The 23,812-nt window shown below is 45.4% G+C and overlaps 1 protein-coding gene across 1 annotated transcript in view; it reads right to left on the reverse strand.

Moving 5' to 3' along the window:
- Window positions 1–2,947: 2,947 nt before the first annotated feature.
- Window positions 2,948–23,812, reverse strand: part of LRAT (lecithin retinol acyltransferase) — a 49,034-nt gene continuing 28,169 nt past the window's right edge. The window contains exon 3 of the mRNA XM_075347698.1: window positions 2,948–3,033. The gene's annotated coding sequence lies outside the window, so the exon portion shown is untranslated. The remainder of the gene's footprint in view (window positions 3,034–23,812) is intronic.

Here is a 23,812-nt window from a genome sequence, read left to right on the forward strand (position 1 = left end):
TGCCACCAGTGTTTGTTAGTGTGTAGGATTTCCTGTTCCATTTTTGGAAGGCGCTAACTTAGCGGACTCATAGAGCTTATATGTCTTCTTGGTTTGGAGAGACCATGGCTCCAACAAGTAGCCCTATAGCCAGACACAAAATAGTGAGGTGCACTAGTAATGGATATGGGCTGAGCTGCATAACCATGCAAAGCTGGACACAAAGAAGAGACATTGGGCCTGGATGAACAAAATAGAAGAATCTGTTTTCTGTTTATCATTGGGGTTCAGATGAGATCAGATATATTTATACTAAGAATCATAGAATCATAGACTCATAGAATGGTAGAGTTGGAAGGGACTCAAGGGCCATCGGGTCCAACCCCCTGCGAGTGCAGGTTTTCCTAAATCATCCCAGCTATATATTTGTCCAGTTTCTGCTTGAAGATTTCCATTGATGCAGAGCTCACTATCTCCCGTGGTAGCCTGTTCCACTCTCTGGTTGCCCTGACTGTCAGAACGTTTTTCCTAATGTCTAATCTGAATCTTCTTCCTTTTAGTTTCATCCCATTGCTTCTTGTACTTCCTTGTGCTAATGAGAATAGGGTAGTTCCCTCTGCACTGCGACTACCTTTCTGATATTTGTCGACCGCTATTACATTTCCTCTCAGCCTTCTCTTTTGCAAACTAAACATCCCTAGTTCTTTTAGCTGGTCTTCATATGACATAGTCTGCAAACCTTCTACTGTGTCGCCCAGGGAATGGGGTGCTTGGTCCCGGGCAGTGTATAACTTCAGCGAATCTCAGTTTGGTGGCCGTTGCCCAGTCCCGTGCCCTGGGTGCTTTTTAATGGGCAGTATTTATAAGAAGGGAGATTAAAGTCATTTATGTGATACCACCTGCGGGTTGCGGTCAAGATGGTGAAACCGCCGCTGCTGAGTTGATTATCTCTAGGGCTGGCGGTAATGACGGCTGTGGTGGTAGGCCCTCCGCAGGTAGGGCTGAGCTCAGGAGATGTATGATGGAGTAATAAGGGAGGTTACTCCGTGGGTTGTGGTTAACAGTCTCTACTCACTCTTGATCCTAGGATGGCTGGTTCAGGTCCCTGTAGATCCAGTGCGAGTTGATGACTCGGTTGCTCTGTACCTGGCACCCTTAGTGTGGTTGGGTCCCCATAGCGTGTAGCGGTTTGTGTCCCGACTGTCCCTTTTTGTGGCAGTCTCCTTATCTGTACAGCAGGCAGTGTGGACCCTGTAGGGCTGGTTTGTGTCCCGAACCCTGATCCTTGCTTTACTGCTGGTGCATCCGGATCTGTGGGTCAGTGAGGTCTGTGAAGGTCCCCTCACTGTCCAGGTATTTGCCAGGCCATATGAAACTATCTCCTGACCTAGGGCCCTGTGCCCCATTGGTGCTCTGGTCCCAGCGGTACTCAGGTGTTCCTACCCTGGCGACCACTCTCCTGTGCCCCTGGGTCACCGTTACACAACCCAGCTCTAGGCACGTCTTTCCACTTTCACTTACCACTACAGACTTCTCTAGACTGACTACTGTCCCCTCCCACCAGGTTGTCTAGTCCCCTGACCCCTGGCTCTGACCTCTAGATGACCATCCCCTTGTGTCCGACTTGCCAATTACCCCTGGTGTGGAGTGGTAACTAGGATTTTGGTGTGTCTAGGTGTTGCTTGCACTGGTGTTCCAGGTCCCTGGGGGTAGGCCCTGCATCCTGGTGAGGATGAGGGGTGCTACACTACCATCTTGGTTGCTTTTCTCTGGACTTCGTCCAATATATAAATGTCTCTCTTAAATTGGGGCACCCAGAACTGTACACAGTATTCCAGGTGGAGTCTAACCAGGGCAGAGTATAGGGGAATAATTACCTCTCCTGATCTAGATTCAATGCTTGTCTTGATACATCCCAGAATTTTGTTGTCTGTTTTCGCAGCAGCTCCACACTGTTGGCTCATGTTGATTCTGGGATCTATTTTTATGCCAAAGTTCTTTTCCCCGGTGCTATCACCTAGTTCTATTCCGCCATACGATATATGTTTTTTACATTTCTTTTACCTAGATGTAGGACTTTGCATTTGTCCTTGTTAAATACCATTCTGTTTGCTTCGGCCCATTGTTCGAGTGTCTAGATCCTTTTGAAAGAAAAGGGCTGAAGCGAGGGCGCAGCCTTAGCGGACATGACAGGGGTTTGTAAGGCCAGGCAAGTATGGGGTTAATTAGGACTTTGGAGAAGAAGGAGGGGGGGGGGTTGTAGTAAGGAAGGAGGTTGGGGCTGAGCAACAAGTTGGAGGAGGATTAGGGATTTGAATAAGTCACATGGTGAAGGGGTCTGAAATAGGATTGGAGGGAAGTTTATGGAAGAGGTGTGTAAAGGAAAAGAGAGTACCTTATATGAAGAGGAGGAGCGTTGGAATATCCTTTCGTGGGGAGCCAGGACTGGAGGAAGACCCGCCCACCCGCCACTTTTTATGTAAGGGTGTTAAGACTTGAGTGGTTACTATAATAAAAAAAATATATTACAAAGTGTCACGGTGATTATACTCTATTTACAGTCTTGTTTTAAGTTATGTTTATTGTCATGGCAGCGAAGGTGAGGAAGTCAGGGATGGCCTTGGTTAATGGGGTAAGGGCTCACATCGGAGGTATGTTGACCCTTCATTTTGGTTTTGGTTAAGTTCCAGCCGGGACGGTTCCCGGGGAACAGGTTAAAAGTTGGAAGGGACAGCACTGTGACAATGGTCAGCCCTGAGTCGGTGTGGTGCGACTGGGGATGGTGTCTGGTGCTGTTTCCCAAGTGGTTTACGCCATCCAGGATCTCCTCAAAGAAAAAATTAGAGTTAGTCAGGTTTAACAGTTTTAATATGGTATTAATTGTTATTAATAAAAGGCTGCTGTGGCCGTATATTTCCATCGTCACTCAGCGTTTGTGTTGTTATTTGTGCATGGGGACACTTTGCAATACCTTAGTCATGCGCTCTCTTTCCTCTCTAGTGTTGACTACTCCTCCTATCTTAGTATCATCTTCTTAATAAGCCAGTTAGTGAGCTGAATGAAAAAAGAGATATTTTTTTCAATGTATATTTGTTACTAATGTAAAATCATTGTTTATGCAAGGCAGAACAGTGATCCAAAAGAGGAAAAGATGGAATGCAAATAAAGAATATATGAGTTGTGAAACAAAACTGTGCGGTCACTGTGAAAAAACAAAATATAATTAAAAAGCTGATAGGGAATGGGGTTGGACTCTGTTAAGCGGGCTTTTCACGCTGCGATCTCGCTAGCGAGATCGCAAGCGATCGTACCCGCCCCCGTCGGTTGTGCGATACGAGCAAATCGCTGCCCGTGCTGCACAACCTCGCTTACCCCCGTCACACGGACTTACCTGCCCTGCGACGTCGCTCTGGCCGGCGAACCGCCTCCTTTCTAAGGAGGCGGTTCGTGCGGCGTCACAGAAACGTCACACAGCAGCCGTCCAATAGAAGCGGAGGGGCGGAGATGAGCGGGCGGAATATCCCGCCCACCTCCTTTCTTCTGCATTGCCGGTGGATGCAGGTAAGGAGATGTTCGTTGCTCCTGCGGTGTCACACACAGCGATGTGTGCTGCCGCAGGAACAACAAACAACATCGTACCTGCAGCAGCAACAATATTAAGGAAATGAGCGATGTGTCAACGAGCAACGATTTTTCACGTTTTTGTGCTCGTTGATCGTCGCTCATTGGTGTCACACACTGCGATGTCGGTAACGGCGCCGGATGTGCGTCACTACCGATGGGACCCTGACGATATATCGTTACCGATATCGCAGCGTGTAAAGCCCCTTTTAAATTACCTGATGCATGGTGTCTGTTACATAGAATATGTCTTCTTACCAAATTTAGTTGAATGGTAGCCAAAAATGGGAAGTGAGAGGATAGTAGTAAAAAATCCAAACACAGAAAAATGACAGTTCACCACACCTGAGCAGGCAATGATGAATATCAGCAGAAGAAAGTCAGCACTCTGTATTGATTCAATACTTTATAGGAAATCCATGTGCACACAGGACATACAGTGCTATGTTCAATGCATCTTACATGTTTCGGAACATTATTTCTTTAAGGGAATCTGTCACTAGGTTTTTGCTCTCCCATCTGAGAGCAGCATAATGTAGGAACAGAGAACCTGATTCCAGCGATGTTTCACTTACTGAGCTGTTTGCTGTCATTTTGATAAAATCAATGTTTTCTCTGCTGCAGATATAGCAGTTATACAGAGCTCATGAATATGCTGGACTACCTGGCAGCACGCCAAGTAGTCCTGTAATGATAATCTACTGTTGATTAATTAGTAATTTTATCAAAACTACACTAAGCAGCCCAATAAGTGACACTTCACTGGAATCAGGATCTCTGCTCCTACGTTATGCTGCTCTTAGATTAGGTGTTAAAACTCTTGTGACAGATTCCCTTTAATCATAGATAGTAGTAAAAATTATTATAAAAAGTCTTATATTTCCACACCTCTAAAAAGGCCGCTAATATTTTATTGTCTCAGCAGTATGGTTTAGATGCCCTCCAAAAATAAAGCAGTTTCTATTCTGCAGCATGTCATTTTTTACAGCATTTTTTCACCCATTGTAATAAATGGGAAAAAGGCAGCAAAAACAAGCATATTTTATGCAGCAATTTATTTTTCCTGCTAAAACATGAGTATATGCAGCAAATGTTTCTGCTGGAAATCCTTAACCCCTTTACCCCAGAGCATGGTTTTCACCTTCCTGACCAGGCCATTTTTTTCAATTCTGATCAGTGTCAATTTGACAGGTTATAGCTCTGGAACGCTTCAATGGATCCCGGCAATTTTTTCAATACATATTTGACTTAATGATACTGGTAAATTTAAGGCAATATTTTTTGTATTTATTTGTGAAAATAAAAAATTTTACGAAAAATTTAGCAATTTTCAAACTTTGAATTTTTATGCTCCTAAACTAGAGAGTTATATCACACAAAAATAGTTAATAAATAATATTTAACATATGTCTACTTTACACTAGCGCGATTTTTGAATCATCATTTTTTTTTTCTTTGTTAGGAAGTTAGACGGGTTCAAAGTTTATCAGCAATTTCTCATTTTTTCCAACAAAATTTACAAAATCACTTTTTTTAGGGACCACATCACATCACATTTGAAGTGACTTTAAGAGGCCTAGGTGACAGAAAATACCCAAAAGTGACTCCATTCTAAAAACTGCACCCCTCACACTGCTCAAAACCATATTCAAAAAGTTCATTAGCCCTTTAGATGCGTCACAGGAACTAAAGCTATATGGAAGGATAACATGAAAATTTTACTTTTTCTCACAAATTTGTTACTTCAGCCCCAAATTTTGTATTTTCACAAGGGTAATGAGAAAATGCACCAAACTATTTGTTGTGCAATTTCTCGTGAGTACACCAATACCCCACTTGTGATGGAAATCTACTGGTTGGGCGCACAACAGGGCTTGGAAGGGAAGGAGCGTCTTTTGACTATTTGAATGCAAAATTAGTCGGAATCGTTAGCAGATGCCATGTCACGTTTGGTGAGCCCTTGACAGGAAAATAACAACCGCAGTCTCAGAGGTGGCGACTGCAACCGGGCGTGGCAGGTTAGGGGCCCAATGCCCACTCTGCAGAGAAGGAGCCGGCACCAGTCAGTAAGAGAGGAGCTGCGCTGTTCCTATACTAGTTTTAATACAAGTGGCCGAGCAGTGTTTGGCTTCGCCCCGTCCAACCTCTTCCTGCCTGTGACCTCGGGCTCATTGGCCCTGCTGTGTTGCCGTCTTCTACAGTGTGTGGACTGTGATACTGCTGCCATCGTGAGCTGCAGGGAACCTAACGGTCAGTGCAGCCCCTTCCTCTCCCCACTTCTTGTCACTAAAAGCAGTCAGGACTGAGAGCAGAGGGAGAGGAAGGAAAACATAGGAGCAGTAGGAGCAAAACCTGTAATGGGGAAGTTCATCTCTCAGTCCTGCTCTATGCTGTGTCCTCCATTCCTTGCAGACCAGAGACTTCACTAGTCATGGCTGCTGCCCTATGATAGAACAGGGGTGTGAAGGCCCCGCTGCTCCTGGAGACTGACTTCATAGGTAAGTACATGTAATAGTGTGTATGCAGTATATAGTGTATATGAGTGTGAATGTGGGTAGTATATAGTATATATCAGTGTGTATGTGGGTAGTATATAGTGTATAGGAGTGTGTATGAGGTTAATATATAGTGTATATGAGTGTGTATGTGGGTAGTATATAGTGTATATCAGTGTGTATGTGGGTAGTATATAGTGTATATCAGTGTGTATGTGGGTAATATATGGTGTATATGAGTGTGTATGTGGGTAGTATATAGTGTATATCAGTTTGTATGTGGTAAGTATGTAGTGGATATGAGTCTGTATGTAGGTAGTATATAGTGTATGTCAGTGTGTATGTGAGTAGTATATAGTGTATATGAGTGTGTATGTGGGTAGTATATGGAGTATATCAGGGTTTATGTGAGTAGCATTTAGTGTATATCAGTGTGTATGTAGGTAGTATATAGTGTATATCAGTGTGAATGTGGGTAGTATGTGGTGTATATGAGTGTGTATATGGGAAATATATAGTGTATATCAGTGTATTTGTGGGTAGTATACAGTGTATATCAGTGTAGCAGTAGAAAAAAACACCAGCTCACCCACTTGGAGTTCCATAAGAATCTGACCGGTGCACGGACATCAGCAGGACCCACTGAAGTGTAAATATGAAGAAAGGAATTTCCAGCATCCAGGTTCCAGATTATTTTAAAAAACAAATTTCTTTATTCCAAAATGATTAAAAGGTCATTCCATATGTATAAAAACAAGTGGCAATTATCAAACAGGTACGCGTTTCGGAGGATCACCTCCTTAGTCTGAGACGTGTATATCAGTGTGTATGTGGGTAGTATGTAGTGTGTATGAGTGTGTATGTAGGTAGTATATAGTGTACATGAGTGTGTATGTGGGTAGTATATAGTGTATATTAATGTGTATGTGGGTAGTATATAGTGTATATCAGTGTATATGTGGGTAGTATATAGTGTATATTAGTGTGTATGTAGGTAGTATATAGTGTATAGAAGTTGGCATATAATGTATATAATAGTTTGTATTGTATATAAGTGTGTATATGGTATACAGTAAGTGTAATATTGTGCACAGTATACCATGCATGTAATAGTGTATGTACAGTATACAGCGTGTGTTTCTCTATAGGGGCATGTGTGTGCATGTGGAAAAACTATTAGAAGAGAACACCATGCACTTGGGCAGCAGAGGGAAGTATGAGTATAATTGTTACATTTTTTTTTAAAGTGTGCGGTGTGACGGAGATCATATGTACCAGGATGGGGACATATATACAAGGATGGGGGACAAAGATTCAAACATGGGATGGGAAAGCTGGGTGAACAAGGCTCTTTCCCTCAGCACACAGCTTTTCCATGCTCTGCTATACATCTTTCCCTCTGAACCCAGCTTTTGCATGCTCTGCTAAACATCTTTCCCTCAGCATCCAGCTTTTCCATGCTTTGATATCAAGGGAAAGCTGGGTACTGAGGTAAAGATGTACAGCAGAGCATGGGAATGCTGTGTGCTGAGGGAAAGATATAATATATAGGTCAGGTAAAGAGAAAACCGGTTTAAATGCCGCGCTAAAAACCACTTGATGCTGTAGATGAAAAAGATTTCCTTTATTTCATAATTCTACGCGTTTCAGAGACATCTCCATCTCCTTCCTCAGGAAAAGAAATATGATTTCTTTTTCCTGAGGAAGGAGACGGAGATGTCTCTGAAACGCGTAGAATTATGAAATAAAGGAAATCTTTTTCATCTACAGAATCAAGTGGTTTTTAGCGCGGCATTTAAACCGGTTTTCTCTTTACCTGATCTATATATTATATATTGCATTCCGGGGCGGCTGCTAAACCGCAAAAAGGCACTCACATGCGATCATAAGGAGTTGTGACTTGCACAACCCTACCAGGTGAGTGTACCTCTTTCTGTCTCTCTACCCTCATACTGGGCAAGACCCTATTGCACTTTTTCCCCCTACAGCTCTACAAGTTCTGAGGGAAAGATGTATAGGAAAGCATGGGAAAGCAGGGTGCCGAGTACGAGATGGATATCAGAACATAGGAAAGCTGGATGCTGATAGAAAGAGGGATTTCAGAGCATGGGAAAGCTGGGTGCTGAGAGAAACAGCCGAGTGTCGGTGTCATTATCCTGTACCCTGAGTTTCTCTGTAATTATCAACTTGAGTGTTGGTGTATGGGGCCCAGGTTCAAATTTTGCATCAGGCCCATCCAACTCTAGTTACACCACTAGCCCCTGATGTTCCTAAATAGTGGAGTTCCCCCACAACTGATCCCATTTTGGAAACTAGACACCTCAGGGAATTTATCTACCTGATTGGTGAGCACCTTGAACCCCCAAGTGCTTCACAGAATTTTGCAACGTTGAGCTGTGACAGGAGAAAATGCACCATACAATTTGTTGTGCATCTTCCCCTTGAATGTGCAAATACCCATATACCATACACCATATACCCCATATGTTGGGGAAATCTACTGTTTGGGTGCATGGCAGTGCTAGAAGGGGAAGGAGCGCCATTTGATTTTTTTAACGCAAAATTAGCTGGAATTGTTGGCAGATGCCATGTCGTGTTTGGAAAGCCCCTGAGGTGCCTAAACAGTGGAGCTGCCCCACAAGTGACCCAATTTTGTAAACTAGACACCTCAAGGATATAATCTACATGATTGGTAAGCACCTGGAACTCCCAGGTGTATCACAGAATTTTATAAGGTTGAGCTGTGAAAATGAAAAAATACATTTTTAACCACAAAAATGTTGCTTTAACCCCAAATTTTTCCTTTTCTCAAGTGTAACAGGAAAAAATGAAAAAGAAAAAATTTCAGCTCACCTGCCAGCCAGACTGCTCAGATCTTCAGGGTGCACGGATCCGCTGGTAGGTCCAGGCCAGCCTGAGGTAAGTGGTAACAATGAAGGAGAAGGAGGATCCAGCACAAATTCCTTTAGTTAAAAATAATTTCTTCCTTTATTTAATGTATTAAAAACATTCTGAGACCGAAGGTGAAGACATATTATAACGCATAGGTACTCTTCAACTTTAACCCCAGATTTCCAATTTTCACAAGGGGAATAGGTAACAACGCCCCACAATCTGTTACACAATTTCTCCTGAATGTGGCAATACCCCACATGTTACTGTACAGTACTCTTTGGCCGCTCGACAGGGCTCGAGAATAGAGATGAGCGAGCCTCTAAAGGCTCGAGTTTGGTTTGGTTTGTCGAATGGAGGCCGCGTTCGAGTTCGGCTTGACGAACCGTTCGACAAACCTCTCGAACCCCATTGAAAACAATGGGAGGCAAACACAAACACATAAAAACACATATAAAACACCTTCAAAGGTGTCCAAAAGGTGACAGACAACTCCCAAGACACCACAAACACATGGGAAAGTGACAAGGAAATATACTCATGCAAAAACAAAACAGCTGGATGAGGAAAAAGAGGAAGAGACACAGATATAGGTATGTCATGTCCTTCTAAAATCATGAAAACACATCAAGGGTACTCCAAGCTGAGTCTCCATTTTTTTCCAAAAATTGGGCCACACATACCACTTCAGTGGCATCATTTGTGCCCCAGTTGCAAACTTGACAGGTAGATTTGCATCAAGCTCATTCAAAAATATGCCAGCATTAACTGTCCCCAGAATGACACAGGGGTAGTAAATTCCTTGCGGATCCATGACTTGTTCATGTTGATCTGTCTGTCCACATTGTCACTGGACAGACGCGTGCGCTTATCTGTCAGCACACACCCAGCAGCACTGAAGACACATTCAGAGACAACGCTGGCTGCGGGACAAGACAAGATCTCAAAGGCGTAAGTGGCGAGCTCAGGCCATTTTTCAAAATTTGAAGCCCAAAATGAGCAAGGCTCCAGTTGCAAAGTCATGGCATCGATGTTCATTTGGAGATACTCCTGTATTATCCTCTCCAGCCGTTGACTATGTGTCAGACTTCTTATCTCTGGTGGCATTGCATTGGATGGTCTAAAAAAATTATGAAACGATTCCATAAAATTGCTATTACCAGCACCAGATACGCTGTTGCTGGTACGATTAGGCTGATAACGACGAGACAGTCCCATGCTTGGCAAGTTACAACTGGGAGATTCACTCCGTGCACCACTGATGTTTGGTGGAAAAGCCGAGCTAAGATTGAGTAACAGCTTCTGCTGATACTCCTGCATACGTGCGTCCCTTTCTATGGCTGGAATTATTTCACCAAATTTGGACTTGTACAGTGTGGCAACCCAGTAGTCATCATTACTTCTAATTCGGACAATCCGGGGGTCATGTTGTCTTGCGCATCCATGCGGACCAAGTCCTCGCTATGTTTGTGGCAGTGAGGTGATAACCATGCTTTCTTCCTCTGATATCTCCCCCCAACCTCGTTCAACCGAAATTTGACCAAGGTCTCCCTCATCTGCTGAGTCTTCCATGCCCATTGAGAGTTCGTCCTCCATTTCTTCCTGGTCTCCTGCACCTTCCTCAACATTTTGCCTGCTACCATGCGCCCTTGTTAATCCCTCTCCCCCACCGTCCCATGCCTGCCGCCTTGGTGATGCTGAACGTCTGGACCTTGTAGATGTTGGTATCCCTTGCGCATATGAATCCTCCTGTACTTCCTCCTCTTCCTCTTGTCCCACCCCCTTACTCCGAATAGTGTTAAGCGTGTGCTCCAGCATGTAAATGACTGGAATTGTCATGCTGATAATGGCATTGTCAGCGCTAAACATATTCGTCGCCATGTCGAAACTGTGCAGAAGGGTGCATAGGTCCTTGATCTGAGACCACTCCATCAGTGTGATCTGCCCCACCTCTGCATCTTGTTGGCCCAGGCTATACGTCATAACGTATTGCACCAGGGCTCGGCGGTGCTGCCACAGTCGCTGCAACATGTGGAGAGTCGAATTCCAGGGTGTCGGCACATCGCATTTCAGGCGATGAACCGACAGGCTGAAAGAATTCTGGAGCGATGCAACTCGGTCAGCTGCGGCGGTTGAATGGCGGAAGTGAGCAGAGAATGACCGTGCCATGTGCAGAAGCCCATCTAGGCCGGGATAGTGGGTTAAAAATTGCTGGACAACAAGGTTCAATACGTGAGCCATACAAGGCACGTGTATCACCTTGCCCCAGCGTAGGGCTGCACCCAGGTTTGCAGCATTGTCGCAGATGGCCTTCCCTGGCTGTAGGTTGAGTGGAGACAACCATTTAGTAAACTTGCTCGCAAAAGATGACCACAACTCCTCAGCTGTGTGACTCTTTTTTCCAAGACATTTCAAGGTAAAGACCACCTGATGCCGTTGAGCTCTGCTGCCAGCATAGTAAAGAGGTGTGCGTGATTCCTTGTATGCAGTTACAACGCGGGTGGCCTGACCGGCAGGCTTGGGGCGGTGTTGGGGGACGCATACGAGGTTGAGGAGGCAGAAGCAGTGGAGGAACTTCCACATACAGAGGATTGACGCACAAGTCGTGGGGACGGCAAGACTTGTTCAGCAGACCCTTCTCCATCTCTCACCATAGTTACCCAGTGCCCAGTCAGCGACATGTAACGCCCCTGTCCATGCTTACTGGTCCAAGTATCGGTGGTGAAATGCAACCTGTCACACACAGAGTTTCTCAAGGAAGCGGTGATGCTGTGTGCGACATGCTGGTGTAGCGCAGGCACACCTTTCTTGGAGAAGTAGTGGCGACTGGGCATCTGGTACTGGGGCACTGCGACGGACATAAGGTCTCGAAAATCCTGTGTGTCCACTAGGCGGAAAGGCAGCATTTCGGTAGCCAAGAGCTTACAGAGGGATAAAGTCAACCTCTTAGCTTTGTCATGGCTCGGAGGAAATGGCCTTTTATTTGTCCACATCTGAGGGACCGAGATCTGGCTGCTGTGTGGAGATGGTGTTGAGTAGGGTGTCCCTGGAAAACTGCAGGTCTGTGAGGAAAGTGCAGGCGGAGACATGATGTTGCCTTCATCCAAACTTGGTGCTCTTGATGTCTGAGAGAGTTCTACACCAGCCCTTCCAAAACAACTGACGACCTGCCAAGCAAACTGCCTGTTGCGGTTAAAGAGGTGGAAGGTCTGCGTGGAAAAACATGTGTGACAGCTGTCCCCACAGTCATAGAGGATGAAGAGTACACGGATGCACTTGAAGGGGCAGACGGTGGTTGGCCCGCTCCGCCAGGCCGCATTGTAGCGCGGTGAGCTTCCCACTGAGACTTATGCTTGTTATTCATGTGACGATTCATGGAAGAAGTTGTCAAACTAGTGAGGTTTTGGCCTCTACTTATAGATTGGCAACAAATCTTACAGATCACATGATTTGGGAGATCCTTTGCGATGTCAAAAAAGGACCAGGCTAGGCAAGGCTTAGAGCTCATGCGACCTGCAGAGCCACCCTGACTTGTGCTCAGAGGCAGAGTTGTGGCTGAGGATGCAGTTGTTAACGTGCTTCCAGTACTCCGACTCTGTCCAGGAAGGGGCAAGGTAACTTCGTCGTCAGTCGCATCCTCCACCACATCTAGTGACCTACTTGAGTGCCTGGCTAGTTTGACAGTAAGTGGAATCTAGAACTTCATCATCAAGCGTTGTGTGTTTGCACTCCCCTCGCCCTCAGACCTAACCTCTTCCTGCCCTGACTGAATAGTTAAGTTGTCATTCCAATCAGGTATCTGAGTCTTATCGTCATCAGTATGTTCCTCATTGTCTCCACCAACAAGTGTTACAGTTTGGGAATGAGGGTCTTCATTATGCTCAGAAATGTGGTCATCCGGGCCTGAATCTGACTCACAAAGCTTCTGGGCATCACTGCAGACCATTTCCTGGTCTGTACTCACTGTAGCTTGGGAGCAGACCTCTGATTCCCAGCCTATAGTGTGACTGAACAGCTCTGCAGACTCAGCCATCTCTGTTACACCATACTCTGCAGGACGGGTGGATACTTGAGAGCTGGGAGAAAGCAAGTGCGACTGGGGTGACAACTCAGATGACTGTTGTTTTTTGGATGTTGAAGTTGAGGTGGAGGAGAGGACACTAGTTGGAGCACTTGCGATCCATTCAAGCATGTTCTTTTTTTGTGCATCATCTACCTTTGTTACAGTTGTTCGGTTCCGTAAAAAAGGGAGCACATCCGAATGTCCACGGAAAGTAGTAAACATCTTACTTTTCCTGGAAGATGGCCTTTCTTCAGCAGATGTTAATGTAGCTTTCCCACCTACCCCACGGACACAAACTTTTTTTCCTTTTCCAACACGCCTGTTCCAAAACCAAAACTAACTACCACAGTCAATTTTAGTATGCCCCTAACAGTGGCAGCACAGTTTGCAATTACAATTGCGTAGGTATGTACAATGTGTCAGGTGTGTACAATGCAAAGATGGTCTAGCTTTATAGACAGCTGAAGAACCAACACTGACTATCACAGTCAATTTTAGTATGCCCCTAACAATGGCAGCACAGTTTGCAATTAGAATTGTGTAGCAAAAATGGTCAGGTGTGTACAATGCAGAGGTGGTTTAGCTTTATAGATAGCTGAAGAACCAACACTGACTATCACGGTCAATTTTAGTATGCCCCTAACAGTGGCAGCACAGTTTGCAATTAGAATTGCTTAGCAAAAATGGGCAGGTCGGTAGAATGCACGGGTGCTGTGGGTCAGTGGACAGCAAAGGAACACTAACTTAGTATTCCAGACACTTTTAGGATGCCAGAAAAAGTGTCAGCTCTTTGGGGAAATAAAATAGCGTGGCAAAAATGGGCAGGTGGGAAGAATGCACGGGTGCTGTGGGTCAGTGGACATCAAAGGAACACTGACTTAGTATTCCAGACACTTTTAGGATGGGACAAAAAGTGTCAGCTCTTTGGGAAAATAAAATAGCGTGGCAAAAATGGGCAGGTGGGTAGAATGCACAGGTGCTGTGGGTCAGTGGACAGCAAAGGAAGCCTCACTTTCTATCCCTGCTAATGAAAAAATGCAGCAAGGAATTGCCTGCGCTGAGGTAGCCAGAAACTGTTATCTGAAGCCCTACACAGCGTTTGCACGGACCTGCCTAGCAGCTATGGTTATGAACGCCAGTAAATCAGCCCTGAAAAGGGCTGAAATAATCAGTAGTCCCTAATCCCTAAAGCTCTGTGTAGATTGCACTGTATCTCTATAGCGCACAAGCAGCAGCAGCGAGAGCGGTGACTGTCACCCACCCGCAAGCAGACAGATAATGGTGTCGACGGGGAAAATGGCCGGGTCTTATCAGGCAAGGACATGTGACATGCACAGCCTATAACACATGCCCTTGCTTGTCTGGCAAAAATCCACTTTGCAGTGTGTGTCTCTGTGATTTGCTGACAGCCTGGCCCACCCCACTGTACGCGCGGTTAGGGGGGAAAAAAAAAATGGCGATCGGCATTATCTCAGCACTCAGCAGCAGCACTGATCTAAACCCCGTCACCCCCGCACACTATACGCTGAATTTTGATAATAGCGTAATTCACAGTGACTCACACTATTACAGTGAAAAGCCAGCTACTAACTAGCTAGGCTTTTTGTTGATCGAACCGTTCTCGAACGCTACTTGAACTGTCGAGCTTTTAGCAAAAGGCTCGAGTTCGTCGTGCCTCTCGAACACCCCCCAAAATCACATGAAATTGGCGAACCTCGAGCCTCGAACATCGCTCATCTCTACTTGAGAGGAAAAGAGCGCCATTTGATTTTTGGAGCACAAATTTCCCTAGAAAAGTTTGCATCCACCATTTGCGAGGCCTAAAATGCCATAACAACAGAAACCCTCTCAGGTGACCACATTTTGGAAATTACACCCCTCTGGCAGTTTATCTTGTGTAGTGACGATTTAGTCTGTAGAAAACACCCATGGTATCAAACAGTGAATATTGCATAATTAAAAATTGCAAACAAGCCCTTGTCATGCCCAGTACATTGTAGCGCTCATACATTCTGTCCAGCTCGTGTTTCTGGAGACCTGCACCCAATAAATTTAGCAAGCTCTCCTCACTACAATAATGCCAAACATGTAGATGCTAACTGTGGTTTAGGCACATTGTGGGGCTCAGAAGGAAGGGGACATTTGGATTTTGGAGTGCAGAATTTGCTGGATTTCTTGTTTGAGGGAGGGAGCCATAGTGCTTTTTCAGAGCATTTGGATTTCAGTAACATGGAATCCCCCTATATTTCTGATTACAGATGATGGACCTAAGTGGGGACTTATGTTTTTGTGGGTTAAGTTGGATACTATTTGGTGGCGATTTTGGTATAAAATATTTTGGATCAGCTCACTTTTATTCTGTGCTCTATGGTGTGCACTTTCATCTGTGTTTCTATCTATATCTTTGAAATATATGATTCAGATGAAACCCCTCAATGGATCCATTCACTAATGAGGCAGCAGAGTTTTCCTGGATTCTGTTTGGCCTCTATTCAGCGGTGTTCATTTTTTCAAAGGTAAACAAAAGTGTTGATGACCGCACTTTTTTGCATGTATAAAAAGGCGCTTAAAAAGATGGACACCGATGTACCTCAGTTCAAAGTGACTCCCTCTACCTCATTGCAGTGAACTTTCTATTGAGAATTTTGCTTGAATCAGATTTTTCAGAGATTTACTCGTAATCCCCAGTGTAAGCGCTTGACGTAGAGCACAGGATAAATACGAGCCGCGCCATTCTGTGATCTTTGGTAGGCAGAACAAACAAATCAACAGCAGTTGAAGAATTGGCTTTATATATTTGTTTTTAAATACTGTTCACCTTGCGGTATAAGTGATTAGACAGCTTTATTCCTCAAGTCAGAACAATTACAGCGATACCAGGTTTCTGTCGTTTTTTAGGTTTGGCTACTATCACACTAAAAAATGCTTTTTTACAAAACAAAGGTTTTTTTGCATCACTGAATTTTAAAGGCTATAGTTTTTTTTTAATTTTTCATTTGAGGGCTTGTTTTTTGCTGAATGAGTTGGAGGTTTTTATTGGTACCATTTTGGGCCAGATAGTATTTTTTGATCGATTTCTATTCCATTTTTTGTGAGGCAGAATCATGAAGAAACAGCAATTCAGTAATTGTTTTTTGTTTTTCACATCATTCAATTTGTCATAAAAGTAATAACACAGCTTTATTCTTCAGGTTAGTATGATTACAGCAATACCACATTATTATATAGTTTTTTTTGTTTTGCTGTTTTTACACCAAAAAAGAATTTTCTAGAAAAAAAATAAAAATTGCTGTATTCTGAGAGCTATAACTTTTTTATTTTTTCGCTGACGCGGCTATATGGTGTCTTATTATTTGCGAGACAAGATGACAGTTTCATCGATACCATTTTTATTTATATAATACTTTATCTCATTTTATTCAACTTTTTTGTCAACTGTATGATGAAAATACATTTATTTTTTGATACTTTTTTATTTTTTTTTTACCATATTCACTGAAGGGGTTAACCAGTGTGACAGTATTATAGATCACATTGTCACGGATGCAGTGATACCAAAATATCTGTACTTCTTTACATAAATTTACATATTTCTTGGAATAACTTGTTCTTTATTTTCAGATTTTTTTTCTAAACATTTTTAACAATTTTTTTTTACTTAGTCCCTTTACGAGATATCATCTCTCAGTGGTCTGATCACTGATATAATCCACTGCAATGCTCGATCACTGCAGTGGATTATTTGTCAGTGCTGCACTCACAGAACTGACACTTTGGATCTCACATGGTGCATCTGGCATGATGTGTGAGGCTTTCCGTAGCAGGGTAACCCAAGCGTTGGAATGGTGACAACCCAGGGTTACCATGGCAGCAATCAAGTCTATGTGACTGCATTACAAGGACCCGATCACTCGAAAGAGGAGTGCGATACTCTCCCTGCCAACTAAATACTGTGATTACTATTATTAGATGGTTAGTCTGCCTGGAGTGGTGTGGGCAGTGCTTCTGGCTGTGAGACCTGGTTCTCAGATAGAAGATAAGCCACAGACCTGGTGGCGGTCGCAAGAGTAGAGCGCCTGAATCCCTGTGCTCGCCATGATGTATTGAGTACATCATCCATTGTTAAAACATGATTTATCATGATTACCCAGTACAGGACCACCATCAGGGCATTACTGCCCTTACTGGTGTATGGGGCCCAGTGAATAGGGGGGCTCAGGGTAATTACTTAGCTTTATTAAGCCCTAGGCCCTAGTTATAGCCACAGCAGAGGGGGCCAGCCATGTTGCTGCTGCCACCATGAGTGAGTGTGGTGCTACTTTGCATGCAAACCACTTCAGGTGCATCACAAGCAAATCAGCCATGTGCTGATGCCAGGGGCAGTGGGGCAGAGTAGTGCACGTCATCTTTGGCCGACGTGCAGCAGTATGATGAGTTCATCACTCTGCGACCTCACCACATTGCTGCGGGCAGGCCAGTATTTGCCACTATGCACCAGTGGTACGCACCTGAGCAAGAAGAGCAAGAAATTATTTTCTTTTTCTTTTTACTCACCTCTATATTGCCATGCAGGGAGGACACTTTACAGTCTGGCTGCAGTCGGGAACTGAGGAGTGCAGGAGGGGAGCATTGCTCTGATTGGTGGACAAGCAATCAGTGTGCTGCTACTCCACCAATAAGAACAAAGAATATTGACACCAGCACTGCTGAGGAAAGGGTGTCTATGGTGCTGCTTCATGGTACTTGCGCAGCACTCTGTGCATTTATGGTTTTTTGATTACTGGGGTGGGGGAGAGCAGGGAAGGAGGAGACTATTGCGGTGAGCAGAGCACACAGTGAAATGACTGAGTGGTGGGAGGGGGGGTTCTGATGTGTGGGATGCGATGCACAGTGAGGAGGGAGATCCTTGGGGAGGGGAGACAACATTCAGGAGTCTGTCTGCAATGGGGGAGCTGAAAGGATGACACTCATGAACCTGCCTGCAATGGGGGAGCAGGAAGGAGGGATGACTCTCAGGAACCTGCCTGAAATGGGGGAGCTGTAGGGATGACTCTCAGGAGCCTGCTTGCAATGATGAAGCAGTGAGGGTTGATGACACTCAGGAGCCCGCCTGCAATGTGGGAGCAGGCGGGGGATGACACAAATCTGTCTGCAATTGGGGAGTGGGGGGGGGGTGACACTCAGAAGCCTGCCTGCAATGGGGGAGCAAGGATGGGGGAGCAGGGACAACTCTTGGGAGCCTGCCTGTAATGAGGTAGGAGAGACAACACTCTGGAGCCTGCCTGCCTGCCTGCAATGTGCGATCACGGAAGAGGGATGACAGTTAGGGGGATGACACTCAGGAGCTTGCCTGCAATGGGGTAGAGAGGGGCCACAATCAGGAGCCTGCCTGCAATGGGGGAGCTGTGAGAGGGAACGAAGACACTCAGGAGCCTGTTTGCAATGGAGGAGAGGTGGGGCCTGCCTGCAATGGGGGAGCAGGGAGAGGGGATGACAGTCAGGAGCCTGCCTGCAAGGTGGGCTGGGGGGATTGACACTCAGGAGCTTGCCTACAATAGGGGAGCAGGGAGGGGGGGGACGACTTAGGAGTCTGCCTGCAATGGGGGAGCAGGAGGGGAGATGACACTCAGGGGCCTGCATGCAATGGGGAAGCTGTTCGGGAGGATACTCAGGAGTCTGCCTGGAATGGGGGAGCAGTGAGAGGGAATGACACTCAGGAGCCTGCAATGTGAGAGCAAGGGGGGATGAAAATCAAGAGCCTGCCTGCAATGGGGGAGCTGGGGACGACGACACTCAGGAGGCTGCTTGCAATGGGGGAGCAGGGTGTGGATGACACTCATGAGACTGCCTGCAATGGGGGAGCAGGGAGAGAGTGGCCTGCCTGTAATGGGAAACCTTGGGGCTTTCAACACTCAGCCTGTGTTTTTTCACAGACCCATAGAAATGTATTGACCCTTTTCAGCTGTGATACCAGAACAAAAACAGACATGTCAGTGAATTTCTGCTCATTCACATGTCCGTTTTCACGTACAAGTGCATGTGTCTAGTTCTGTTTGTTGTGTCCTAGTACCAGTCTTAGGTTCCTAACCTGTGTTTCGTCCTAGGGCTTGTTCACTACCACAACCTTTGTGCTGCCACGTCTGAGTCACCACCTCCGTGCTGCCACATCTGAGCACACCAACACCGGACATTAAGAGACTTTTCCAGTCCGTTAAGAGCCAACCTCCACTGGTTCCTGGCAGTCGTGTATTTAGGTCCCCTGGAAATATGCCAGACAATCCCTGTACAGGGGTTCGCTACTGGTTCGCTCCTCCAGGGGAGTCCAGTGTGCGGCCCAGTGGGTCCACTCCCAGAAACCCGCTACCCCTCACTGGCCATAACATAATATTAAACTTGCATTTTTGTTTTCAGAAAATAACTTTGTATTTTATCACTGCAGCTCCCCGATGCAGGTGTGTAACTTAGGGGTTCAGCTCAGGGGAGGCGAAACATCTAAGGGGGTCCTAAGCGGATCACTGTGGTTAGAACTATAGTGGTGCACCCTAATTGTGGGTATAGGGAAATTTCAGTTGGTGACCCTACTTTACTGAAATTAAATCTCTACAGAAAGACAAACACCGTTATTACCATACGGTAGATACAGTCATATGAAAAAGTTTGGGCACCCCTATTAAAGTTAACCTTTTTTCTTTATAACAATTTGGGTTTTTGCAACGGCTATTTCAGTTTCATATATCTAATAACTGATGGACTGAGTAATATTTCTGGATTGAAATGAGGTTTATTATACTAACAGAAAATGTGCAATCCGCATTTAAACAAAATTTGACCGATGCAAAAGTATGGGCACCTCAACATAAAAGTTACATTAATATTTTGTAGATCCTCCTTTTGCAAAAATAACAGCCTCTAGTCTCTTCCTGTAGCTTTTAATGAGTTCCTGGATCCTGGATGAAGGTATATTTGACCATTCCTGTTTACAAAACAATTCCAGTTCAGTTAAGTTTGATGGTCACCGAGCATGGACAGCACGCTTCAAATCATCCCACAGATTTTCAATGATATTCAGGTCTGGGGACTGGGATGGCCATTCCAGAATATTGTAATTGTTCCTCTGCATGAATGCCTGAGTAGATTTGGAGCGGTGTTTTGGATCATTGTCTTGCTGAAATATCCATCCCCTGCGTAACTTCAACTTCGTCACTGATTCTTGCACATTATTGTCAAGAATCTGCTGATACTGAGTTGAACCCATGCGACCCTCAACTTTAACAAGATTCCCGGTGCCGGCATTGGCCACACAGCCCCAAAGTATGATGGAACCTCCACCAAATTTTACTGTGGGTAGCAAGTGCTTTTCTTGGAATGCCGTGTTTTTTTGCCTCCATGCATAACGCCTTTTTGTATGACCATCAGTCCACAGGACCTTCTTCCAAAATGTAACTGGCTTGTCCAAATGTGCTTTTGCATACCTCAGGCAACTCGGTTTGTGGCGTGCTTGCAGAAACGGCTTCTTTAGCATCACTCTCCCATACAGCTTCTCCTTGTGCAACGTGCGCTGTATTGTTGACCGATGCACATTGACACCATCTGCAGCAAGATGAAGCTGCAGGTCTTTGGAGGTGGTCTGTGGATTGTCCTTGACTGTTCTCACCACTCTTCTTCTCTGCCTTTCTGATATTTTTTTTGGCCTGCCACTTCTGGGCTTAACAAGAACTGTACCTGTGTTCTTCCATTTCCTTACTATGTTCCTCACAGTGGAAACTGACCGTTTAAATCTCTGAGACAACTTTTTGTATCCTTCCCCTGAACAACTATGTTGAATAATCTTTGTTTTCAGATAATTTGAGAGTTGTTTTGAGGAGCCCATGATGCCACTCTTCATAGGAGATTCAAATAGGAGAACAACTTGCAAGTGGCCACCTTAAATACCTTTTCTCATGATTGGATACACCTGCCTATGAAGTTCAAAGCTCAATGAGGTTACAAAACCAATTTAGTGCTTCAGTAAGTCAGCAAAAAGTAGTTAGGAGTGTTCAAATCAAGAAATTGATAAGGTTGCCCATACTTTTGCACCAGTCAAATTTTGTTTAAATGCAGATTGCACATTTTCTATTAGTACAATAGACCTCATTTCAATCCAGAAATATTACTCAGTCCATCAGTTATTAGATATCTGAAACTGAAATAGCTGTTGAAAAAAACCAAATTGTTATAAAGAAAGGTTAACATTAATAGGGGTGCCCAAACTTTTTCATATGACTGTAGTGGTAGATACCAGTCCTGGAGAACATATAAGAGATCACAGTATAGTTATAGTTCTTGACTGAGAGCTGATGTTCTTTCTGATGATGTCACTTTTCCCGTCTTTTCCATCTGGCCCAGAACAATGTCACAACTTACAGCCACGACTCGTCTGCAGAGATTAGAACAAAGGAAAACAAAAGGATCAGTCTAAAGGTCCAGTCACACTAAGCAACTTACCAGCGATCCCAACAACGATAGGGATCGCTGGTAAGTTGCTAGGAGGTTGCTGGTGAGCTGTCACACTGCGACGCTCCAGCGATCCCACCAGCAACCTGACCTGGCAGGGATCGCTGGAGCGTGGCTACACGAGTTGCTGGTGAGCTCACCAGCAACCAGTGACCAGCCCCCAGTCTCCTAGTTACAGCACACATCAGGTTAATTAACCCGATGTGTGCTGCAGCTAAATGTGCACAGAGCAGGAGCCGGCTCTGACAGTGAGAGCGGAGGAGGCTGGTATCAAAGGTAAATATCGGGTAACCAAGGACAGGGCTTCTTGGTTACCCGATGTTTACATTAGTTACCAGCCTCAGCAGAAGCTGGCTCCCTGCTCACTGCACATTAGTTGTTGCTGTCTCGCTGTCACACACAGCGATCTGCGCTTCACAGCGGGAGAGCAACAACTAAAAAATGGCCCAGGACATTCAGCAACAACCAACGACCTCACAGCAGGGGCCAGGTTGTTGCTGGATGTCACACACAGCAACATCGCTAGCAACGTCACAAAAGTTGTTCGTTACCAGCGATGTTGCTAGCGATGTTGCTTAGTGTGACGGGGCCTTAAAGGAGCGCTAATGAAGGGAAGAAGGAGTATTCCAATGATTTTAAAATTCAAACCATTTTATTAGTGGTCCCTTTATAGCCACCTATAAAGCTATAAAGAGACCAGTAATAAAAAGGTTTGAATTTTAAAATCATTGGAATACTCCTCCTTCCCTTCATTAGCTCTCCTTTAGACTGATCCTTTTGTTTTCCTGTATACATTCCCCTTTGTGGGAAGTTCGGCAGGAGTTGCTCTTAGGGAAGGAGTTTGCGGAGCCTAAAGCGGACTTTACACGCTGCGACATCGCTAGAACATTATCGCTACGGCAGCGTCACACGCACATACCTGGTCAGCGACGTCACTCTGGCTGGTGATCCGCCTCCTTTCTTAGGGGGCGGGTCGTGTGGCATCACAGCGACGTCACACGGCAGCCATCCAATAGCAGAGGGGGGCGGAGATGAGCGGCCATAACATGCCGCGCACCTCCTTCCTTCCTCATTGTCGGTGGACAGAGCTAAGGAGATGTTCGTCGCTCCTGCGGTGTCACACATTGCGATGTGTGCTGCCGCAGGAACGAGGAACAACATTGCTAATAAACAGGCAACGATATTTGGTTTTAGGACGACCTCTCAAAAACCAACGATTTTTGCCTGTTTTGCAATCGTTTAAGATCGCTCGTACGTGTCACACGCTGTGATGTCGCTAAGGATGCCGGATGTGCGTCACTAACGACGTGACCCCCCGACGATAAATCATTAGCGATATCGCAGCGTGTAAAGCCCCCTTAAGGCTATGTGCCCACGGGACATTGTACCTGCGGATATATCCGCAGGTATGTCCGCAGGTATCCTGCAGCAGCTCCCCGGAATCCGCAGCTATCCATAGCTGCAGGATTCCAGCAAAATATCTGTGGAAAACCTGCGGACATTCATGCGACTTACCTACGGAAGTCCCAGACTCCATCTCCATAATTGACATTCAGTTACGTTCGGCTGCGGGGCATCCACAGCATGTTCTGCAGCTGCACATACCGCAGCATGGACACAGCACTCCCCATGTCCCATAGGATAACATGGAGAGTGTCTGTACTTGCTAAAACCTGCGGATTTATCTAGAAAATCCAGATAAATCCGCAGGTTTTCTGCGGCATATCCCGCGGGTGCATAGTCCTGTGGGCACATAGCCTAAAGGCCCCGTTACACGCAACAACATTGCTAACGAGATGTCATTGGGGACACGGAATTCGTGACGCACATCTGGCCTCGTTAGCGATGTTGTTGTGTGTGACACGTCCGAACGACCGCTAACGATGCAAAATACTTACCAAATTGTTGATTGTTGACACGTCGTCCATTTCCAAAATATCGTTGCTGCTTTTGGACGCAGGTTTTCGTCATTCCTGAGGCAGCACACATCGCTATGTGTGACACCCCAGGAACAACAAACACCGTACCTGCATCCTCCAGCAACGAGGTGGGCGTGAGTTTCATGCGGCTGCTCTCCGCCCCTCCGCGTTCTATTGGATGCCTGCCATGTGACGTCGCTGTGACGCCACACGAACCACCCCCTTAGAAAAGAGGTTTTTTGTCGGACACAGCGACGTTGCTAGGAAGGTAAGTATGTTTGATGGGTACTAGCGATATTGTGCGCCACGGGCAGAGATTTGCCCGTGTAGCACAAACGACGGGGGCGGGT

This window comes from Anomaloglossus baeobatrachus, chromosome 1 (genome assembly GCF_048569485.1).
Source record: "Anomaloglossus baeobatrachus isolate aAnoBae1 chromosome 1, aAnoBae1.hap1, whole genome shotgun sequence".
In the NCBI taxonomy this organism is placed as follows: Eukaryota; Metazoa; Chordata; class Amphibia; order Anura; family Aromobatidae; genus Anomaloglossus; species Anomaloglossus baeobatrachus.